The 23,247-nt window shown below is 51.8% G+C and overlaps 1 long non-coding RNA gene across 1 annotated transcript; it reads right to left on the reverse strand.

Annotated features, from left to right (window-relative positions):
* Positions 1–2,241: 2,241 nt before the first annotated feature.
* LOC102550363 (uncharacterized) lies at positions 2,242–22,654 on the reverse strand. The gene is made up of 4 exons (XR_005489459.2): positions 22,499–22,654; positions 10,971–11,037; positions 7,762–7,891; positions 2,242–3,203 (listed from the first exon to the last, which is right to left on the reverse strand). It is a non-coding gene; the product is annotated as an uncharacterized LOC102550363 (long non-coding RNA).
* Positions 22,655–23,247: the final 593 nt, after the last annotated feature.

The following is a 23,247-nucleotide window of genomic DNA, read 5'->3' on the forward strand; positions in this document are numbered from 1 at the left end:
GTCCATAGGCTTGGGGGACTTCTTTCCTTTATTCCTTGAACCTTTTCCAGGAAGAACTCTCACCTCTCGGCCCTCCCTCCCATCACCACACAACTTACTCACCAATCAGTGCAAGGCTGTGGGTAAGTGCCCGCTAAGCCCAAGGATCAGCGTATGAGCCCTGGGATTGCTCGAGTGTGACCTCACCAACTGATGGTTTCCCTTTTCCCATCCTCACCTCCTGCCCCTTCCCGTACCTGGACACCTTTGCTGACATTCATACCAGGCTACCAAATCTCCAGGAAGCCAGCATACAATGGGGCATACCCAATCCCTCTGAGTCACACACCCCCCCAAAAAAAATTCCCCAATCTAGCCTGCTGCAGCAGCTAGCTAATGAGAAGGAATATATAACCGTGTGTTTGTGGAGATCTGCTGTTCCTTGTGAGGTTGGGGGAGCTGTACTCTGAGCACTGCAGAGGTCAGTGTGGGTGGTAAGTCATTTTCCAGAGAAGAAAACCACCCCCTGAGCCCACCTCACAACACCCTACTCTGGGCTCTCCATAACCAACCATGCTGTTTCTGTTAAAAGGAAACAGATGCTGTGGTTAATTGGGATACAGTGGCGGGCTCTGGCCCTCATTAAGCCTGAGGGGTTGACTGAGTGATTTACCAGGTCATAAATAGCACTTGAGGGGGCAGGTGCCCAGTGTCCACCACCCTGGATGGAGGGAAGAGCAGCTAGACCTTGGGCCTTGGACTGAAGCTTCATGGCTCTCTCTGGTCTGAAGCCTGAGGCAGCCTGGGCACACAGAGCCCAGGGACCACTCCTGGGGCTTGGGGCGGGGGTCCAGATGCTCACAGTTGGAGAAAGCAAAACTTAACCCCAAGGAAAATAGGAGTGTGGGTTACAGAGAGCAACTGGCAGCCATGGAAGGCAAAGGAGCCCAGGGAAGGGTGGGCAGGAGTGGGTAGAGGGAGAGGGTTCTTTGGGACTTACCTCCTCCCACCAGAACACCAAAGCCCAGCCCAGCCAGCCAGTCCCTGAACACCCACAGAGGGAAGTTTATCTTTCTTCCCGGGGAGCCTCATGCTACAGGCAATGATGTGCCAAACTGCCTGGATTCAAGCCCAGCCCCTAGTGTGTGACCCCAAGAAGCCTCAGGTTTTCTGTACCTCAATGTCTCCAGCCATAAAGTAAAGTAACCAATCCGCTTTTTTTTTTTTTCTTTTCTGAGACTTGGTCTCAAATCTCCCATTTGTAAACCTGAATCACTGGTCCCACCTCCCAAGAACTGGGATTACAGACGTGAACCACTGTGGCTGACGTCTACTGGGAACTGGGTTGGAGAGGTGGTTAAAAGCACCAGCTGCTCTTCCAAAGGATCCGGGTTCAGTTCCCACCACCCACAAGACAGTTCCCAGTCCCCACCACCAGCATTCCCCTTCGAGAGTTGAGCTGATTAACGGCCTCAGTATGGTATCTGGCACGTCATGCTGTGCATCTGGTTTCGGTTATTATTTTTAAAGCCAGAGTCCCCGTGTTGGGGAATCGGGGATATCTCCGGGACTTCCTGTCGCCAGCATCAGCAGCTTCCTTGGAGCATCTCCTGACACGACTTTTATGTCCTGTTTCAGAATCACCACCCTCACCTCATCAGGGTCTTCCAGCCACGGGAGGACCATGAGCTTCAGTCTACTGGGGAAGCAAAAGAGCAAGCTATAACCCAAGGATGGCCATTACTGTTGGCTTCTTTCATGAGCCAGGCCAGATACTGAACAGTTTGTGTGTGTGTGTGTGTGTGTGTGTGTGTGTGTGTGTGTGTGTGTGTGTGTGTGTATGTATGTATGTATGTATGTGTGTATGTATGTATGTCTATTTGTTTGAAAGGGTCTCGTTGTATATCCCAGGCTGACCTGAAACTCAAGAGCCTTTTCATTCTGCCTCCTGAGATTGGGTATTTCAGCTGTGTCACCATACACAGACTGATGCTGTCGTTAGCTGTGATGGCCCAGTCTGGTCTTCCAGGGGAATATTGATGACCCATTGCCACAGATGACAAGGTGAGGAGGCATCACGACATACCCAGAGTCACCTTGGAGCGGACAGAGAAGCCAGAAGGAGAACCTGAGATTGCCCACCTCCGCAACCTGATATCTGTCCTTAATACGGTGTCGTCCTTGACCACTGATGTTAACACTTTGGGGGACCCTTGCAACATGCAGAGCCCAAGATCCTTCCCAAACCTCTCCTCTCCTCAATGCATGATAATCTCAAGAATTTATTATATCTGAGAATGATGGGCTACCCCAGGTCCTCAGCCTTCCTCTTGCCTGGCACAGCCCGTCACAGACAGGCCTGTCAGAAAGGGAACAGAAAGGAACTCTTCAAACTGTACTGGTGCTGTGCTTAACACTGCCCGTTTCTCCTTCTGTCCCTCAAACCCCTCACGCTCTCTCCTGGAGCCTGAGACTTCAACAGACAGAGTTAGGCAGGGGATACAGGAAAATATCTTTAGTATGCTGGGGTGGGAGGTTCTGCCACTCACGGCCCCTCCATTCCCACTGGGGTTACAACTAATATGACACCCTGAATAGTGCTCAGAGCCCCCATAAACTGGGGGCACAAGACCAGACATAAGGGGTCTAGGAGAGACTTTCGGAATGGCCTTTCCACCTATAACACAAGGGAGCCCTCTATTCACTGTGACATCCTCCCCCCCAGGGTGATGATGAGAGAACAGCCCAGGCTCCCCAGCCTGCGGGTGCATCAGCCCTGGTCTTCGGCAAGGCATGGAGAGGGATCAGCACACATCACATCACACTTGGCATGGCCCCCATTGGTGGGCAGCCTGCCACCCTGCCAGCGAGCCTTCTCCCTGAAGAACAGTCGGCAGCAGGGGAGGGGCTGCAAGAGAGATGATTGCCTGGCAAGAGTGGAGATGCCCCCTGAGCAGCTCACCCTATTGAGACCCTGCCTGCTCTGAGGTGAGGGTAGCGAGAGCCAGGCTGATGAACAGGACGGGAGAGAGACACTGAAGCTTGGAGATGAGTCCAGCCGCAGGAGGTAGGGACCTCAGTTTCCGAAAGCCAGGCAGAGGGAGATCGGCTCTGCTCAGTAGACTCCGATGCTGCTACTCCTGGAGATGTGGAGCCAGTGCCGGGGAAGGGCCGGTGGGGAGGAAGCTCTCAGCTCTCGATCCGCAGAGGGTCATATGATGTGACTAAGGGTGGGACAGAAAACCCGCCATTAACCTGCATGCCCATCCAAGTTCAAAGAGTGCTGGCCTGAAAGCGGGCCCCAAGCAGACACAGCACAGGACTGTTTGCTCCCCAAAATCTGCCCTGCCCTCTGTATCTCCAGTCTCCCCACTGCCCTATAGTTGGACCGACACCATCATGCTGAGGCCCCTTCCAGAGCCATCCCTATTCAGCCCTGGAGCTTTCCTGGACCACCCATAAGCCCTCGTGCCTCAACTCCAGCATCCTAAATTAGGGGTAAACAGAAGAGCCCTGATGGCATTCTGAGTACTCCTGAACCCCAGGAATCTCCTTATGCCGGGCCTAAGGCAGGGCCTTGGCCGTACAGATACAGCACAAGCTTCACACAGCAGGAAACTTCTGCAAGGACCATCTGTGCATGGTGTTAGAGTTGTCACTTAAATGGTTAACTTTTCCTGACAGTCGTGTGTGTGTGTGTGTGTGTGTGTGTGTGTGTGTATGCATGTGTGAGTGAGCGTGTGTGAGAGTGTGTGTGTGTGTGTGAGTTATATGAGTCTGTGTGTGTATGGGTTGTGAGTGGTATATGTGTGTGTGTGTGTGACAGAGAGAGAGAGAGACAGAGAGAGAGACAGAGAGACAGAGAGAGAGAGAAAGGGGGGAGAGAGAGAGACAGAGACAGAGACAGAGACAGAGACAGAGACAGAAAGACAGAGAGAGAGAAAGGGGGAGAGAGAGGGGGAGAGAGACAGACAGAGAGAGAGAGAGAGAGAGAGACAGAGACAGAGACAGAGACAGAGACAGAGAGAGAGAGAGTCCAGCTAGGCAGGAGGTCAGCTTCAATATCTGGTCCAACCCCAGGTAATTCAAGTTCCTGGTGAGGAAACTTGGGGTTTCCTTCCCGGCACGTTAGTTTGTAATGTTTTTTTATTTGTGTGATTATTTGATGTCAGCCTTCCCTGAGCAACGGACACACTTGTTGAATGAATAAAAGACTCTAGTGGAAGATTAGCATTCGGCTGTGCCCCGGCACAGCATCTGCAGGTGCTTCTTCTCAGACCTGGCCGGATGGGACAGATGAAGAAGCCCATCTTTCCAGAACTGCAGATCAATCCCAGAGTAATTTCTTCACAGTTAACCAGAAAGGTCTTCCTGGGGGAGGGGGGCTCTAGCCTCACACAGTGCTTTCTGTTCATTGTCTACATCTGCCCAGAACTCCTGAGGGCAGAGGTCACATCTGCGTCTCAGGACTGTCCCCATCACACCCCGCCGTAGTCTGCCAGCTGTGACTCACACAACTCCTGAGCTCTTCCTCTTTGGCCAGAAACCCAAGAGCTGAGACCCACATCACTAACCACAGTAATGTAAGCTGCAGTAACCACACTTACGCGCAGAGCTCCTCCACATCAGGCCAGGGCAATGACCTTATATCGTGGGTCAGCAGCAGGCAAGGACAGTCCTACCCGGAGGTGGAGACATAGCCCAGACAGGCTTCCTCAGGCCTAGTGTCTAGACTCTTCTCAATTGTTGCATACTCTCTGCTTTCCCACCAAGCAGCCTAGCAGGGACTTGATACCCTGCTTACAAGTTTATGAGGTGAAGACAAAGGCCACACACACACACACACACACACACACACACACACACACAGACGGCGGTGAGCACCACCAGGGTGGCTTGGAGGGAGACAGGGGAAATGAGCCAAGCTGTCCCGTATGTCTGTCTTCCCTCATCACTAGGTCTCGGACGTTCATCTGGGGAAACGTGGCGTCTGAGAATGTGGCTACAGTGGCCAGTTCCTGGCGCCGGCAGAAATCCCCAAACCCGTCAGTGCCCTGTTCAGACGTGTCGCTGACCATGCACTGAGTAAGTGCTGAGAAGACACCTGTGCCTAAGGCCACACCCCTGCCTGCCCTCTGCTTCCAGACACACCCCCTCCTAGGGCTCAGTCCATTCCAGTTCTTCCTGTCAAACCCAGTGAGGGTCCAGCACATCCACCACTACACTGAGCGTCAATGAAAGAGGAGGACAGGTACTGGACTCCCAGCCCAGCTGTGTGCTCTGAGAAAAATTACCCATCCTCTCTGGAGTTCAACTGGCCCAACTGTAAAAGGGTCAGTTTATTAATAGTATGTTTTATTTATCAGTCTATCATGAGACAAGGGTAGACGTACCTGTCTTTACATGGCTGCCACTCACAATTCTGGCAGTAATTCAGGAAAACTAAGGCCTTGGAGAAGGGAGGAAACCAGGAAGATCAATGGGCTGGAGAGATGGCTTAGTGGTTAAGAACACTGTCTGCTCTTCCACAGGTCCTGAGTTCAATTCCCAGCAACCACGTGGTGGCTCACCGCCATCTGTAATGGGATCTATTGCCCTCTTCTGGTGGGGCTGGAGAGAGAGGCAGTGTACTGACATACATAAAATAAAAATAAATCTTGAAAAAGAAGGAGAAGAAAAATGAGGAGGAGGAGGAGGAGGAAGAGGAGGAAGAGGAAGAGGAGGAGGAGAAAGAAGAAAGGATCAAAACTGAATCCTCCAGCTTCCCTTGCAGCTAGGTTTGACTGGATGACTGAATTCTATTCAATGGGATATAAGAAGTGTTGCTTTGCACCCTGGACTCCCTGACCATACTTGCCCTTGTGGGTTGGGGATTAGGTGGTTTGGATGAGGAAGCCCTTTATACCCTCCACTGTGTCCCATTGGTCCCAAGCAGGTGAGTCCTCCAAGACAGCAGTTCCCTATTGGCTGTCACTGTCTGCATCACCAATCTCTAGGTTCTCGGGCAGACTTCAGTTTGGTCCTCATGCTGAGGTTACCTCTGAGGCTGCGCAGTGCCTGACTTTATGCAGATGCAGCCACCACCTTGTCAGTGAGGCCTGCCATTCCTCCTACAGAGAGAAGTATGTACAACTTCCTGAAAGTTCCTATAAGGGAAGGGAGATCTCCTTTCTTTGTCCTTCATGCTGCTGCCTGGAGCTCCTGAAGCCATCTGGGAAAGGTGGTGACCTTGAAATGGAAAGCTAGCAAATCGATAAGAGACCAGACTGGGATCCTCCCCGCACTTAGCCATTGCATTACCCCAGGAGTGCTGACCTCTGGGATTCAAGCACATGAGTGAGGACGTACTTCTTATATAAACCAAACACTAAATGGTACAGTCTTTCCTCTGGTGGACCCCAGGCAGAGCGGCCCTCTAAATCTGGGACCCTTAACTGGAAACAGCAGTCACCTGACTGACGTGAGGACTCTGGCAAGGGATACCTGTTCTGTGCGTGCTCCATCATTATACCAGTGGAGGGTGAGGAGCAGAGAGGTCTGGGATGTGCATGTAGAAGAGGAGATATAACTCCCTACCTGGAACACCATCCCTAGCCCCTGGAGGCCCAAAAGACATCTCAAACCCTATGTTGGCATCCTTGGAATATGGGGTAGGGAAGTGGAGGACCTGCTGGGATGGCAACAGTCAAAGCGAGACAGAAAAGCCACTTAGCAACTCTTCTAGGCGGGTGCTGTCAATTCTTACATCCTCCAACCATGTCCCCATTGGCTCGCAGGAGCTGTCAGAGGCCAGGCAGGGTGGCAGAGGCACTGTGGAGGGCAGACACAAGCCCAGGAAGAAAAGGAGCTGAGCTCACGTTGCCTGAGGAAGAGAAGGCTCGGGTAACGTTGAAGCCATGTTAGGCAGGTCAGTGAGATAGATAGAATCACTCCTCCACATACTCCTCACATTCAATTCTGAGTGTAGGCACCAAGACAGTGAGTAAGGGCAGGAGGTGGGGGGTGGGGACAGTGGGGATGTCACATCTCTGGTGGAAAGGAGAAGTGGTCTTTCACTAATGTCAATATAATCAGGAGAATTCTGGTTCCTGAGGGAGAATTCCGACTGCCCAGGAAAGGGTACTTGCTGTGAAGAAAGATGTAGTAAGATGTGGGCCAAGTCGTGGTGGGGGGATGGGGGTGGGGTGAAGAAGCAGCCTCAGTGGTCCAGGCCTGAGGCCACTTTAGCATAGACCTTCAACCAGCAGGGTTCTGGCTGGGGGATCACACACAGGGTTTGTCTTGATGTGGATGGAGTCCGAAAGCCACTTTGGACAAATCACCTAACTTCCTTTTAAAAGAGAGAGACAAAGACAGACAGAGACAGAGACAGAGAACTGAGCTCAGTGGGCACGTAGAAGACTAAGTATGTATGCCAGCTTTGAGCCTGACATCCAACACAAACTACAAATATTCTCTAATGGGGCTGATGGGTTTTGTTTTTTTTTCCCTGCCTGGGCAGAGGTTTGAAAAAGAATGCCCTGACTTCAAGTGCAAAATTTCCTGGTTCTACAGTCCTGTGGATCTCTGATTACAGTTCTGGGATCTGAGGGCTGGGAATGTCCTGGCTGACCAACTCTGATCCAGGGGAGCCTGGTCCACACCTAGGTACAACACAGTTTATGTCCTCGTCATTGTGAAAGGGGCTTTGTTTTGTCCAGCATGCGTCCCCAGCCTCGTGGGCAGCTTTGGAGTGACCGGGTGTCTCTGCCAGCATCCCTGACCTAGTCTCTGTACCCTCACCTGGAAGCAGGCAGCAGCATGATCCTCTCCGGGTGACTTCTGCTTCACACCTCCAGTCCCCTGACAATGTCACATGCTGTGGGAGTTGGCAGGGCTACAGGGCCCATGGATGCCAACACAAACACCATTCCTGTGGAGGGAGAGAAAGCCCATGGGGGTTATTTTTAACCTGTTGATCAGAGGCACAGTCCTGGCCCTAGGAGGCCTGGGTTTGGGGCTCTGAACTAAGCTAGCTGTCAAGCACCCCTCAAGGACTTCCAAGGGCATGGGGCCACAGAGACCCCAAATATGACCTAATTTTGATGGAGGAGAGAGGGAAAGCACGGCTTTGTAACATGTCCAATCTTGCCCACTGCTCTCAAGTGGGGCAGAGCCCAGGCAGAATGAACATTCACCTAGAGCGGATTCTCCAGTTCCTGTATACTCACCTAGGGAAACTGAGACCTGAGGGGGCCAGGTCTGGCTCCCTCACCTCTGTCTACCTATTTATACCTGGAATCGGACATTTCAGCAAACACCAAAGAACCATCTTGCTCTACTATCCTTTACTCTCCTTGCTCTTCCCTTTCCTGGTTTGCCCTATGTCAAAAAGCTAGCCCCCAATATCCTCAAGATGCGGTCCCCATGGCTAACTCACCATGCAACAAATTTCCTAGGTGCCCAAGCAGCGCCCCCTAGAGGCCAATGGCAGAGCAACGGCCAGCACCAACATGGCTGGAGGCCCAGCGACGTGCGGGCCAGGACGTGCCTGCGTGGGGGGAACAAGACCCAGCTTCTGCCAAGGGCCTGGTGCTGACTGCTCCTGAGCCTGTGATCGCCAGAGGGGGTGGTGAGCAGACAATGGACCCCATGGCCCGGCCTCCTGGCCTTGGCCCTTGAGCTGGGCAGACAGCCGCCTCCACTGGCCCCTCACGTAGCCCACGTCCTGCCTGCTGAGTAGCCCTTATCATCCAGTACGTGTCAGGAGCCCATATCCAGGCTGTGTGGAGGTAACCAGGGGCCCAGGAGGAGTTGGACCAGTGGGAAACACATTCCTCTCCTCCCTAAGGTCCTGGTCCCCCTTGCTGGTCTCCTATTCTCAGGAAACCTTAGCCCATTTGGCCAGGTCCCAACTCTCAATCCCTCTTTCCCTCTAGATAAAGAGGGGTGGATGGGGGAGAAGACTTGGAGGCCCACATTCTCCTGTGAATATTCCAGGCCCCCGGTTCACAAACCTCTGCCATTCCTCATAACATACAAGGCTATGCATCAAGTCCTCTTAGGGCCTCCCCTTTATTACATGGAGAAACTGAGGCACGGAGAGCAGTGAAATTCTCAACCACACCGCTGGTAAGAGCTCCTACTCCACGGGTGTGGTAGCTTAGAGGTCTGATAGGATTGACTGAAAACTAGATACAAAGTGCCGTGGAAAAGCAAAGTGCCTCTCCGACCCAGGGCCTCATCACCTATGGAGTGGGTACTGTGACACGGGTGGAAGTAGAGCCGTGTGTGTGTGTGTGTGTGTGTGTGTGTGTGTGTGTGTGTGTGTCTGTGTGTCTGTGTGTCTGTGTGTGTGTCTCTGTGTGTGTGTCTATGTCTGTGTGTGTGTCTATGTCTGTGTCTCTGTGTGTGTCTGTGTTGTCTCTGTGTGTGTCTGTGTCTTGTTTGTGTGTGTCTCTCTGTGTGTATGTGTGTGTATGTGTATGTGTGTATCTGTATGTGTGTGTGTCTCTGTGTGTTTCTATGTGTATATGTCTGTGTGTGTGTCTCTGCGTGTATGTGTGTCTGTGTGTGTCTGTGTGTCTATGTGTGTGTCTCTGTGTGTATGTCTCTGTGTGTGTCTCTGTGTGTATATGTGTCTGTGTGTATCTATGTGTCTTGTCTGTGTGTGTCTGTCTGTGTATGTCTGTGTCTGTATGTGTCTGCGTGTGTCTGTGTATTTATGTCTCTGTGTGTCTCTATGCATCCGTGTGTCTGTGTATGTATGTGTCTGGTGTGTGCCTCTGTGTGTGTCTGTGAATGTATGCCTCTGGGTGTCTCTGTGTGTCTGTGATGTATGTGTCTATGTATGCACTTCTGTGTGTGTGTCAGTGTGTATGTATGTGTCTGTGGTATATGTGTCTGTGTGTGTATGTGTCTGTGTGTGTCTGTGTGTCTGTGTCTGTGTGTGCACAAGCACATGCATGCATGCATGCACCTCTCTTTCCTAGCAGCACCCACCACATCCTCCTATTGGTTGACTAGGCTGCCCTTTGCATGGCCCACAGAAGCCCACTGTCTGCCCCCTCACCCTAAGTCCAAACCCACAAAATAGCTTCATCCTGGCATTTGAGATCAGCTTCAAGACACTGATGTACCACTCTACCCCACCCCTCTCCAGGCAGCCTCAGGCACGTACAGCTCATGCATCTAACACGTAGCCTTCTAGGGGCTTTGAGTTCTCACTGGCTTCTTCCCAGGAAACTGAAGCACCTGAAGCGAGGCCAGACAGGATAGGGGGCTGGAGCGTCTGCCCACACGGACAGTTCATAGTCAGATGCAAGCAAGGCAGTGTAAACCTACAGCCAGGCCAGCCTGCTCCCTCGAGCTATGTGACTTCACTTGTCACAGGGAGCTCACTTTCCCCCTCTACATTCCAGGCTTGTGAGGAGAGGACACCACATCTGTGACACACCTCCCCAGAGACCAAACTCTGCCTACACGTTAGAGCCACAGTGTGCGTGGGTGGCCAGAAGGACATGGGAGCCAGACATGGACGTCAGAGAAGGAAGGAGTCAAGGGGATTCCCCACCGTGCCGTGGCTCCTGACTGAGAGGCATGCAGGACAAGAAAGAGAGGTTGAGGAGGCAGAGTCTCTAGCCATGCCAAGACTGCTGCCTTCCCTGCAGCTGCCCTAAGCACTGGAGACAAGCAAGGGTCCTGTGGCTGACTCTGCCTCCAAGATTACATTGGAAATAGCCTGAGAAATGAGGTGCAGCCAGTCCTCTCAGAGGGTCCTGGAATGGTGGAATGGTGAGATTGCCCTCTGGGAATCCAGCCTGGCCCAGGAGACAGGCCTTTCTAAGCAAGGAGAGAAAGGGAGGTCTGTCTTCAGGGAACTTCCACTCTGCCAGGAAGCTATGTCTAATTTAGCTTGGTTGAGAAATAAGTCACAGTTCTTGTGTACTGAGGGAACCCCCAGCTGGGGGGTCTATGTCTGAGGAAGCACTTGTGCATTTGGGCCTCCGTACCTTCCTGGTTTCCATTAGATCTTCCAGTCCGCTGGTGGAGACAGGCCAGCCTGCACTCAGTGAGCTCCTGCCAGACGAGAGGAAACAGTTTCTACTTCAGGCAGCCACAAAAATAATGCGAGACTCTTAATTCCCGCCCTCAGACATGGCCTCTAACTTTAGGAAGCCACTGTCTGGGGTGTTTGTACCCATGAGCACTCAGACCCAGCATACATATGTGCATAGGTGTGAGTAGCTTCTCGGGGCCCACCCTACCTACACCTTCGACTCTACCTGTGTCCTTGGGAGGAAAGAAAAGTCCTTACATGGGGGGACCAATGATCCATGGTTGGATCCCGGGGAAGAGGCTCTCTCCTGGGAGTGTTTCTGAGAGGCTGAGAGATGGAAAGAGAGTGGAGAGGCAAGAAGGCCACCATGTCTTGCCCAGGAATGGTTGGGCTCATTGCCCCAAACAGCTGGACCACATCTAGTTCTCATCCTGACCTGTGATTCATCGAGCCTCACATGTCAGCTAAGAGGCGAAACACGAGCGTTCAGATGGATGGACTGCCGTAAGCTCTCCCGCATGTATGTGCACAGCTCCAAGACACATGGGAGAGGGCATCGGGATCATGAGTTAGCGGAAGCCAAGCTCTCTCTCCACCGGGCCAGCCTGTCACTCCTGATAGAGCCACAAAGGGCTGGTCAGCTCATCCTGACTCACTGTTCTCAGTCCCTCTCTGCCTGGAAGCTCCCACTTCAGCTTCAAATCACGGCAGGTTCCATGAGCCAGTGTGGAGTCAGAGGGCAGAAGGCAGAGACCGGAACTGCCCAAGCCCCTACTTAATTCCTTTTGAGGGATGGAAACTTCCAGAAAAGAAGAGGAAAAGACTGAGCAGGGGAAATGCCTGGAAAGGAGGAAGTGGGGAACACTTGGCATTTCTTCATCACCATGGAGACGTGGGTATGACTATGTGTCTCCCTCAGAGTGGGGCTTCCTGAAGAGTTATGACTCTTGTCTCCCTCAGACTGGGCTGTCTAAGGATGGGCTTGCATCTCCCTCAAAGCAGGGCTTCCTGAAGATGGGAACAGGTCTTCCCTCAGACTGAAGCGTAGGCTTTGTCTTTCTAGGCCTGGGTCTCCCAAGGCTCCGGGGTGGGAGAATCTCCTCTCTTCCACTGTGAACTTGATTAAGATAGATTCCATACCGCTCCACCAATCTGGGTCAGAAGTCAATCTCCTCTGGTGTCTGAGACGCATGCATCCTTTACCAACCGCACCACCCACGCAAGCCACCCTCCTGAGGAAGGACAGTCACTCTCAGTGAGTAGCCAGTTCTAGCTAGTGTGCTACTTCTTGTGGTGGTCCTCGCTCGCAACACAGCCCCAGACTCTCACGCTAGGTCACCACGGCAGCCAAGGCAAGGAAGGGACACAGGATAGGTGTGCAGGAGGTCCAACTGTGAGAAAAGCCATTTCAATACCATTATCCCCAGCTCGGTGCCCTCAGCTGGAGCCGTTTCACATGAAGGTGGACAGGTAAGCCTGAACACCTTTGTCTGTGATCTGAAAATGTCAGGCAAGCCAGCATCTTGTGTCCACGAATCCAGCTCTGCACAGGAAGGGGGTCTGTCAATATCTCCTTGGTCTCAGCTCCAGCTCCTGGAGTGAGAGGAGGGAGAGCCCAGCGATGTGCCACCCAGAAAGGAAGGTCTACCTTGGAGTAAAAACAAGCAGTCCTTGGGAATCCCTTTCCCTGAGCCTCTCTGGCCTCCCACCTCCTATCCCCCTTTCAAGAATTAGAAACGCAGAGCTGGGACTGGGGTGGCCATAATTTTATTTATTTAAATTTATTTTTATTTTATGTGCATTGATATTTTGCCTGCATGTGTGTCTGTGTGAGGGTATTGGGTCCTCTGGGGACTAGGGTTACAGACAGTTGTGAGCTGCCATGTGGGTGCTGGGAATTGAACCCAAGGTCCTCTGGAAAAGCAGTCAGTGCTCTTGGCTGCTAAGCCATCCCTCCAGCCTAAAAGAACTTGTTTTATAATGGTTGGTTTGAGGGATGAAACCCAGGGTTTCTCTCATACCAGGTAAGTGCTCTAACCATTGATCATCACTGGAAAGACTTCCGGGCCCTCTCTCTGTCTCGCTGACAGCCCCATCTGCAGGATACCAGGTACTTCTCCAGCTACCACTGAGAATGGTCCATCCTGAGGTACACTGAGATAACCCCACTTTTCAAACAGGGAAACTAAGGCCTGTGGCTTCTGCAGAATCTGGACAGATCCTGCCCTACAGAGACCCAGTCAGGCCGATGGTTGACACCCACACTGCCTGAGTCAGGGTGGCCCTTCTCCCGGCCAGACCATGAGCTCCCTGAGATCAGGGGTCAGGGTTGGTCTCCAGCTTTCCCAGAAGAGCTTACTGGGGAGTGGATTGAATGGGAGCCAGAAAAGCAGACAGCCTAGGGTTGGGATTCTGCAGGCCCTGAAGCTTGAATAGCCTAGCTCCAGGACTGTCCCTCTGGGCTCCTTCTTGACCTCCTCTACACACACACACACACACACACACACACTCACACTCACACACAGACACACACACACAGACACACACACACAGACACACACACAGACACACAGAGAGAGAGACACACACACAGACAGATGCACAGACACACACACACTCACACACACACACTCACAAACACACACACACAGATACACAGATACACAGATACACACACACAAACACACAGAGAGAGACACACACACAGAGACACACATAGACACACAGAGACACACACACACAGAGAGACACACACACAGACAGACGCACAGACACACACACACAGATACACAGACACACACACACAGACACTCACACACAGACACACATAGACACACAGAGACACACACACAGACACAGAGAGAGAGAGACACACACACAGACAGATGCACAGAGACAGACGCACAGACACACACACACACACACACACACACACACACACACACATTTGACTTCTGGCAGCTCCAGATTCTACACGCCTAGACAGGCGGGATCAAAGGTGGCTCAGGCCAGAGTGAGCTACATAGGGAAGTCCCAGCCTCAAACAGGAGCCCCCTCCTCCAGCTGTTAGCAGAGGACCTGGCAGAAGCTTGCAGCCTCTTGACTGCTTTCTGTGCCCAGGTTCCTTCACATCCAGGCCCCTCCTCTCCCACCCCAACCCTGCAGTCATTCCTCTCTCCAATAGGGTCCTCACTCCAGCCCGATGTCCTAGCCCAAGCTCATCCCCAAGAAATACTTGCCTTGTCCCACAAATCTCACTCAACCCATCTGCCTACACACGGGAGTTGTCTGGGCCACCCCTCTATACTCTCTCCATAAAACTCTGGCCCTCTCAGGAGAGCCGAAAGGGATGGGTGATAAGCCAGCTTTCCTGTAACTCAGCATGCCTTTATCTTCCAGGAAATCCCCAAACTGCTCCCTCGGTGCCTACTGTCACCCTGTGCCATCTGTCAGCGCATCGGGCCTCTTAGGTCGGCGTCTCACTTCCCAGAGCCTCTCTTATCTGATGCCAAGGCTTGCACACACAGAGGAAAGTGCAAGAGTTATCAGCAAGCCTGTGTGTCAAGTTTACACCCCGGGATCTAGAGGGAGGCTCGCGTGCAGGACCTGACCCCGGTCGCTAGCTTTGGTTCACTTATCTTTGGGTTGGGGTGGCTTTTCTTCTTAACTTTTAATGCTGTTCAAAACATACGGAACGTGAAGTTTCCCGTTTTAACCAGTTTTGAGTGCACGGCTTGGTGACACGGAGCATATGCCCCTCTTGCACAACCCTTGCCGTGAGCCCTTTCCAGACTCTGTCTTGCAAAACTGAAACTGTTCTCACTAAACCTCACTCCCCAGCCTCCAGCCGGCACCAGGCACTTTTCTGTGTTTGACAACTCTAGGACCTTGTTCAGACGGAACCATAAAAGCCATCCTTTTGTGAATGGGTAATTTCACTTTTAATGTCCTTGAGATTCATCTAGGTCTTAGCCTGGGGTCTCTTTTTGAAGGCTGAATTCTACTCCATTGCTAACCACCCATAAGTTGCCCTCACTCCTGTAAAAATTCCCCACACCCACGCTCTGGCAAGAAACCCTAAGTCAACTCAGTGGGCCACACACAAAAAGTAAACGGGGGCTGCAGAGATGGCCCTGGGCTAAGAGCACTCACTGCCCTTGCAGAAGGTCTAGATTCAGTTTCCAGCACTGAACCTCTCTTACCTCCGTCTCCTGGGGATCGGACGGCCACTTCTTCTGGCCTCTGGGGGCCCCAGCACATATGTGGTGCAAATACACGCACACGCACACGCGCACACACACACACACACGTAAATCTTTTTTTAAAAGAAGAAAAAAAGGGGTATTAAAGTATGAAAGAGACTTGATGAGAAGGGTTCCAGAGAGACAGAGACAGACAGACAGACAGACAGCCGTGAGAGTGAAATGGAGGGGCGGAAAAACTAAAATTCAGTATCTAAATAAATATATGAAATTGTCAAACAAAAAAAATTTTTTTCAAAGACAAAAGAAAGCCCCGTGGGGATCCCAGAGGTACAGTCTTGAAACTAGTGATTCAAGGTAACAAACACCTTTAGTCCCAGCGCCCAGAAAGCAGAGGCAGGAGGATCTCTGTGAGTTCTCTGGTCTACAGAGAGAGACCTTAGAGGGTGGGGTGTGGGGGATGCAAATGTTAAGGCACCAAATAAACCCGCTGAATCAGCCTGGGAGTAGCCTGTATTTTAACAAAATTTCCAGGTAATTCTGACTCACTGGCTTAGATAAATGGTAAATCACATACAGACTCATGGATTAGTAGGGCTAAATATTACAAGTGTGTCCATTCTCTCCAATGAATGATGAAGTGTAGCACATCGAAAGGGCCCCATTGCCAGGGTACCCCACTTTCTTTCTCCGTCTGAGACACTGTTTATTTTCACCCAAGCCATTAGCATCCTCAGCAAGCGCTCCACCATTGAGCTGTGTGCCTCCAGTCCAAAGAGGTTATTTCTTTAAGTATTGTTTTAGAAAAATAAAAGTATTCCCAGGATTAAAAGGGCTGGGTAGGTAAAGGCACTTGACACCAAGGCTGACGATCTGAGTTTCATCTCTGAGACCCTCACGGTGGAAGCAGAAGAACCCATTCCGGTAAGCTGCCCTCCACATGCATGCTATGGCTTGTGACACACACACACACACACACACACACACACACACACACACACACACTAAATAAAATAAAAATGTTTTTAAATATATTTTTTTTAATTTTATTTACACTGATGTTCTGCCTCCATCCCATAGAACTGGAATCACATACAGTTGTGAACTGCTATGTGAGTGCTGGGATTTGAACCTGGGTCCTTTGGAAGAGCAGCAGTACTCTTAGTCACTGAGCAATCTCTCCAGCCCCTGTATTATTATTGTTGTTGTTGTTGTTACCATGCTATTTACATATATGAATATTTTATCTGCTTGTACATCTCTATCACGTGCATGCAGTACCTGTGGTGGCCAGAAGAGGGCATCAGATTCCCCCGGAACAGCTGATTGTAAACCACAACATCCATGCTGGGAACTGAACTCAGGTCCTTTGGAAGAGCAACCTTAACTTCTGAGTCATGCCTCTAGCTCCATAAAAATGTGTCAAAGAAATGGGCAAGCCGGGGCCATTGACACACACTTTTAATCCCAGCGCTCAGGAGACAGAGACATGCCAAGCTCTCTGAGTTCCGGGCCAATCAATGCCAGCAAGGCTCAAAAGATCTGCCCCTCTTTGCCTCCTCACTCTGCTCTTACAAAGCCCATTTCTACTGAGCCTTAGAAATTTCAATGCAGAATTGCCAGAATGCATTTTTAATCCATGTTTCCCACAAGCACTTCTTGAACATACATTACATATAAAATATGTTACATACAACACAAGGGCACAGCCCCAGGGTTCCTGATCCAATAGTCCAAGGTGGCCCAACATTGTATTAGATAGGCTGTCTTGCCTGTTCCTCCTCGGAGCAGTACCTGCCAAGTGTCTTTCATGGGAGTGGCCCACAAAGCAGGGCCTCCCTCCACTGTGCTGCACACGGGGGTGAACTGCCCATCACACAGAAGCAGGCCCCTCCCGACGTGTTTGACATTGCTTTTCAAACTCAGGCTTTCGAGTTTAGAAGTAGAGTTATGACAAATCTTGGGGCTGGAGAGATGGCTCAGCAATTAAGAGCACTGACTGCTCTTCCAGAGGACCTGGGTTCAATTCCCAGCAACCACATGGTGGCTCAAGCCAGCTGTAATGGGATCTGATGCTCTCTTCTGGTGTGTCTGAAGACAGCTACAGTGTACTCATGTACATAAAAGAAGTAAATCTTAAAAAAGAATAAAGAATTATGACAAACCACCGACATATATACCTACTAGGAATGCAGCTGACACTTTGGGGGTTTTTTGGAGGAATTGTGTGTTCATTTAGTCTGACACAGTGCTCCTCCAACTGGAAATCCTCCTGCATCATCTGCTACAATGTCTGCTGTCTCACCCACGACTCTGTTCCTTGGCGTGGGTCCTTTGAGCTGTTTATGAGTCAATCCTCATTTTTGTTACCAATCCCTTCACGGCACGATTGCCTTTGTACCCTGAGGACACCTGAATCCACACAGTGAGCTGCTGGCCTTTTCAGCATAGCCAGTCCTATCTGAGAAAAGAGAATCTTCGCATCCCCTAGTGTTGATGCCAGGGGATTTGGACTGAGGCGAGTGTTTTCTGCCTGATAATCATTTGTAGCTCCTTTCTGTTCACAGCTCAACCCGGTTTTTGTCGTCTTCTCTTTGTTGACTTAGAAGAGCTCACTTGTCATCAACATTGAAAATGGTTTTTGCTCCTTGGTTATTCGCTTTTAGATCTCACGCCCTCGGGCTGAAGGTGCAGCTCAGTGCATGGGGTGTTTGCCAGCATACATGCAGCTCTGGGTTCAGTCCCTAGCACCTCAGGAGCTGGTGTGGTGATGCACACCTGTAACTCCCAGTATTCCGGAGGCGGAAGCAAGAGAATCAGAGGCTCAAGGTCAAATTCCATAACGAGTTCCAGGTTAGCCCAGGCTAGAAACCCTATCTCAAGGTAGAGAGGTGTGCAGGATATTACATTTAAAGCTAGCTGGGTTTTTGGACTTTTTTGTTTTGTTTTGTTCTGTTTTAAACTCCCTTCTTTGTGGTTCTCCTGTTTTGTCATATTCCCAAAGAATCCTTTTCTTGCCTAATATTTTCTTCTAGTAATTCTATGGTTTTTCTTTCTGCGTTTTATATCCTTCCTCCATCTGGAGTTTATTTCAGAAGCAGGAGACTCGATTTAGTATGTTTCGTAAACAGCTGGCCACTTGCTCGATTTGATTGAATCATTTATCCTTTCTCCTCTGATGCAAAATGCCATCCCCTCATATATTAAATTTGAAGCTGCATGTGGGTGTATGTCTGGGCTGACTCTGTCCCTTTGATCTGCCTGCGTGGTCTCGTGTTAGTGTCCAGCCCAGACTTTATTGTTTGGGCTTTCGAGAGCAGCCTCATGTACCACTTGCCCAGAATGCTTGTTTCACCAGACGAACTTTAATAGAGTTTGTCAAATTCAACAGATCTTGTTTTTCACATCTCCTAACAGATGTGGTCTTCTGGTTTCTCAGCCCACAGACGAATTGAAACAAACTGAGAAGGATGGGTTGGGGGTGGGGAGGGTCTGCTGGAGACCCCAAAATGAAGGCTATAGAACTAGCATCTAACAGGGTGACAGATGTGGCAATCGACAGGTGAGTCTTTAAAAGTAGTCAGGACAGTGGAAATAAAAAAAAAAGCACCTGGAAAGCTGAGGAAGGAAGATCACTAGTTGGAGGCCAGCCTGGGCTACACAGACAGTTGCAAGCCAGCCTGGGACCTTGTCTCTAAAGAGCAAAACCAATTCTGGCCCCAAGGTGGGGGAAGAGGGGAGAGGCTGAAACCCTGAAATGAGTGTTTGGTGTGAAGGTCTGTCTTTCTCTGTTACCACCAGGAAATATGACCGCAGCCAAGAGTCACGGACTCACATGTTCCGAAGCCTCTGATTAAGAAAGTCGGGAAGTATGTAGTAACTCTCTTTTTTAAGGTTTCGGATATTAATGTCTGGAAACCAGTATGGAATGGTTCGTTCTTGGATGGTGACGTAAACGAGACAAGTAGCTTAGCCTCTAGGTTTCCTGAAAACCCACCTCCAAATTCCAAGGTGTTGCCAGCACTGGCTTTTGAATTCACTTCTGTCCGTGGAATAAGCGCTCGGGGAAATGTTCCCAGCCCTTGAGCCAACCAAAATAGTGAAAAAAAACAAGCGCTTTGCCTCTTACTGATGATCCCTGAGCCTCTGTCTCAGGGAGGCCAAACAACCTAGGCACAATCAAATTCAAGATAAAGAGCCCTCAGTCACCTTCACTATAATATGCTGCTGATTAGCATCCTTTCAAAGTCACCCCTACTACCGCCTTCAAGGGGGCCAAAGGCAGAGGGCATTATTCAAGCCTTGCTAAGTGCCCACACTTAGGGAAGCTCCCACAAAGTGGCCTGCAGAGGGAGGAAGCAGGATGCCAACCTGTGTCATGTAGGGAAGGGACAGTCTCTACAGTATTTACCTGTCAGCCTGAGATCAGGGATTAAGGAAGCGGGGAGGGTGCCCCTGGAGAACTGCATGTTACAGCCTCCCAATCCTCCCAGAACAGACTCTGTGTTCACTCTAACACACCCTTGCCAGAAGTGTGGGCAGAGCCCCACAAGATCCGGGACACCCAAGGGAGTAGGAACTGTGCAGGTGACAGAGAAAGAGAAGTGACTGCAGAAGGCGTTCCCTTGGGAGGTTCTATCCAGAGGAAAGAGAGGTCAAAACCCTCTAGTATTTTGCTTCTCCAGACCCTTACAGGAGATTTCATGGGGCCTGCCTTAGGTGCAGGCTCCTGGAGGAAGCATGGTAATCTCTTATGGCCAAGGACCATCGGTTTCAGTCTTCTTTCAGCTCCCAGTCCAGTTCCTGGTTTATTCCAGGGCAGTGACCCCATTGGGCGAGCCAATACCCCTACTACAAGACGAGTCTACTATGAGCCAGGAACCGTGCTCTTGGGGTGGGAGATTTAAGGGGCCTGGGTAGAGGTTGCGCTGATTGGAAAAGGAGTGCGTATGCCGAGGGACCCTGGGAGAGGGACTGGTGGCTACAGCTGAGCATCACCAGCCCCGCAGCCGCGCGCGGACAAACCGCGCGCTCCAGAGTTTGGCACGCGCTCGCTCCGGGACACGGCGCCGCGCACGCGCGCACTCCTCCGCTCCCCCGCCCGCGCGGCCCCGGGCTCCCGCGCGCGCGCGCGCACTCGAGGCCTCCCTTGTGCGGCTCCTCCATTCGCTACGTGCAGAATGGGCCGTCGGCAGCAGCTGCAGCGCGGGGTGGGAGGGGGAGGAGGGGAGGGGGAGGCGGCGCTCGGCCTGGGGGAGGGGCCGCGCCGCGCCGGCGGGGAAGGGGCTGGGAAGAGGGGCCAGGCCCCCCGAGCGGGCCGACCTGGGGGACAGTCCGGGTGGGCTCCGCGCTCGACCCGGGTCCCCCTCCCCCTCCAACTCCTTTCTGCAAGGCCATTTCGGCCATCCTCCTGCTCCCCTCCCGGGATTCCTGGCAGGAGCGGATCCAGAGGTTGGTTGGGGTTTTTGTTTTGTTTTATTTTAACCCTCTCTGTGTTGTTCCCTTTCCAGAACCCCCAGACGCAGGAAAGAATAGCCCCTGCTGTCCCCTCCTTCTCTTTCTGTCCCAACCACATTGTCAAGCTTTTGTGTGAATCGACCCAACTGTAACCCCTTCCCCACTCGGCCTACCATGAGGCAGAGTTTCTGAAAGGTGGTGAGGCCACCCTCTCCTCCCTCCTACCCACCTGGAGTCAGAATGGACCCCAGGACATAGGTCCCAGTATTTCCACGTGGAAAAGGCCAGTATCAGCCCACCCCACCCCCCAAACCAGACACAGAAAGATCTAGTGGAGCCTCCTGCTGCCCGGGACGACTAAGTTGGCCAGGATTCAGTGACGTTACAACTATAGGCCATTGTAGCAGGTGTGTACCTGTTTATAAAGGGGTCCCCAGGAACGTAATGGTGAGAGGCCATCAGGGGCCGAATCCTATAACTCATGAGCTGCCTTGCCAGGATTCCAGATGTGGCCCAAATATCCACAGCAGTCCCTCCCACAGGGTGGGACACCCAGCTATTCTATGCGGCCCCTCCCAAGCCTTCTTCCAAGGTCAGGGAAGGAAAGCCGGCCATCTCCAGTCAGCCTTCCCCATTCAAGATGCTGGGAGAGGTGATGATTGCTCCCCTCAATCTCTTCTTCCTGCCCAAAGCCACCTGGGTTCATCCTGTGGTCTAACTTCTAACCCTTTACTGACAGGTTAAGTCTAGATCACCAGAAAGGAAGGCAAACTTCCTAGGAAAGGGGGGAGGGGGGAGGGGAGAGGAGAGGAGAGGAGAGGAGAGGAGAGAGAGAGAGAGAGAGAGAGAGAGAGAGAGAGAGAGAGAGAGAGAGAGATTGAACTCACTAGACATACACAAGGAAGGATTCTCTACCCACTTCCCTGGTGTCCTCAGTCCTTGGGTAGCGCCCTCTGCTGGCCAGTACGAAGTGCCGGAAAGAACAAAGTCCTACAGATACACTTAGGGAAGGGCTGAAGAAGGGGACAAGGAACAGAGAAACAAGTGAAAACTTTAAGCTCCCCTATCAACGGTCTGAGCATACATAAAGAAACACCCCTAGAAGTGAGTTAGTTGTGACCGGCTTTACATGGGCGTAGGGGTTAAGCAAACTGGCAAACAGACTTTTGACACCCCAGAGGTAGCACTTCCGGCCCTGAATAGTTCAGTTGCCCTCTGCCCCTGAAACCCTTGTTCCCGACAGAGGGCCTTCCCTGCCACCTCCTACCAGGGCAACACACTGGAAGGAACAGCTATGGCTAGTACCCTAGAACCTAGGAGCTTAAAGAGAGAGCACCTCAAGACAGAAGCCTGCCACTGACAGGAGCTGTCTCCCCTCCATTTTGCATACACAAGAGATCCAAGCCCAAATCCCTGCTATGGCAGGACTCAAGGTAGAATTAGGCCCTGAGTCACAGCCTGGCATAAGCTTGCCTGACCAAAACAGGCCAGCTTGTCCAGAGGTGAGACCTGGGTCACAACCCAACATCCTACCTCCGATGCCAGGTATCCCTCCCCTCACGTCCCACACGTGGGGTCAGGGCGGGGCCTGGGATGGACTGGGCTGGGCTAGTGCCCAGGCCAGTGAGGGGTGGAGCACTTAGAAGACATGGGAGGGTAGCAAGGTTAGAGTGAGGAGGGACATTTAGAGTCTGCTGTCCCTGAGTCCTGGGTGAGGGAGGCCACAAGTGTCCCCAAGGTCTGGTGGCTTCTGGGTTGCCCTCTGACTATTGCTTCTCTAGCCCTCAGTATCTGCAGCAGGCCCTTCACCCAACTGCCTTACCTCCAAAGAAGACAGCTCCTGACGCCAACAGACCCATTAGGGCCTGAAACCCGACAGAGTCAGAGAACTAGGCTCGGCTGCACCACTCCCCGTGAAGCACATGACCCGGTGGGCTTCCTTTGTGGCCCTCTGCATTATGTAACTGATTCACTGATCCACCTAAGTGGCCAGGTCCCCTTTCAGACCGAGGCTGCCTAGGAAGAGTCCTAGGGGCAGTGTTGAAGCCCAGGAGGAACAGAGATCAAGCCGCTTTAATTGGAGGTAATTAGTTAATCTACTCTGAAAGCATTGGGGGAGGGGAGGAAAGGAAGCTTTAGGGAAAGAAGACGGTCTCTACTGGCAATCTGGTGAGTCTTTCGGGACCATAACTCTCCTCTGCACATGCACCCACTTAAAAGGCCTTTCTTTTCGACCCCAAGGTAGATCCAGGCCCAGGACAGACAGAGGTAGCTTTGTATGCAACAAAGCAGGTGCTCTGGGTTCGGAGGGAATCACCTTTGAGCGTGAGCCAAGAGAAAACCAAAGAAGGAAGCTCGGGAGATACAGGGACTCCAGGATGAGAACTGGTCCCTCTCTGTCACCTCTGTTTGCACCCTGCCCAAGGTCACGCACAAACAGCCCTACAAGTTAGGAGGAGCCAGCACGCTCCCAGCCCAAAGGCTAGCTTCGCTATTTCGGCAGCGAGAAGCCATTGCCATAACGGGGAAAGGGGCGCCGGAGGACAGAGCCCTAACCGGGCCCCAGGGGGT

Source organism: Rattus norvegicus, chromosome 9 (genome assembly GCF_036323735.1).
Source record: "Rattus norvegicus strain BN/NHsdMcwi chromosome 9, GRCr8, whole genome shotgun sequence".
Classification (NCBI taxonomy): Eukaryota; Metazoa; Chordata; class Mammalia; order Rodentia; family Muridae; genus Rattus; species Rattus norvegicus.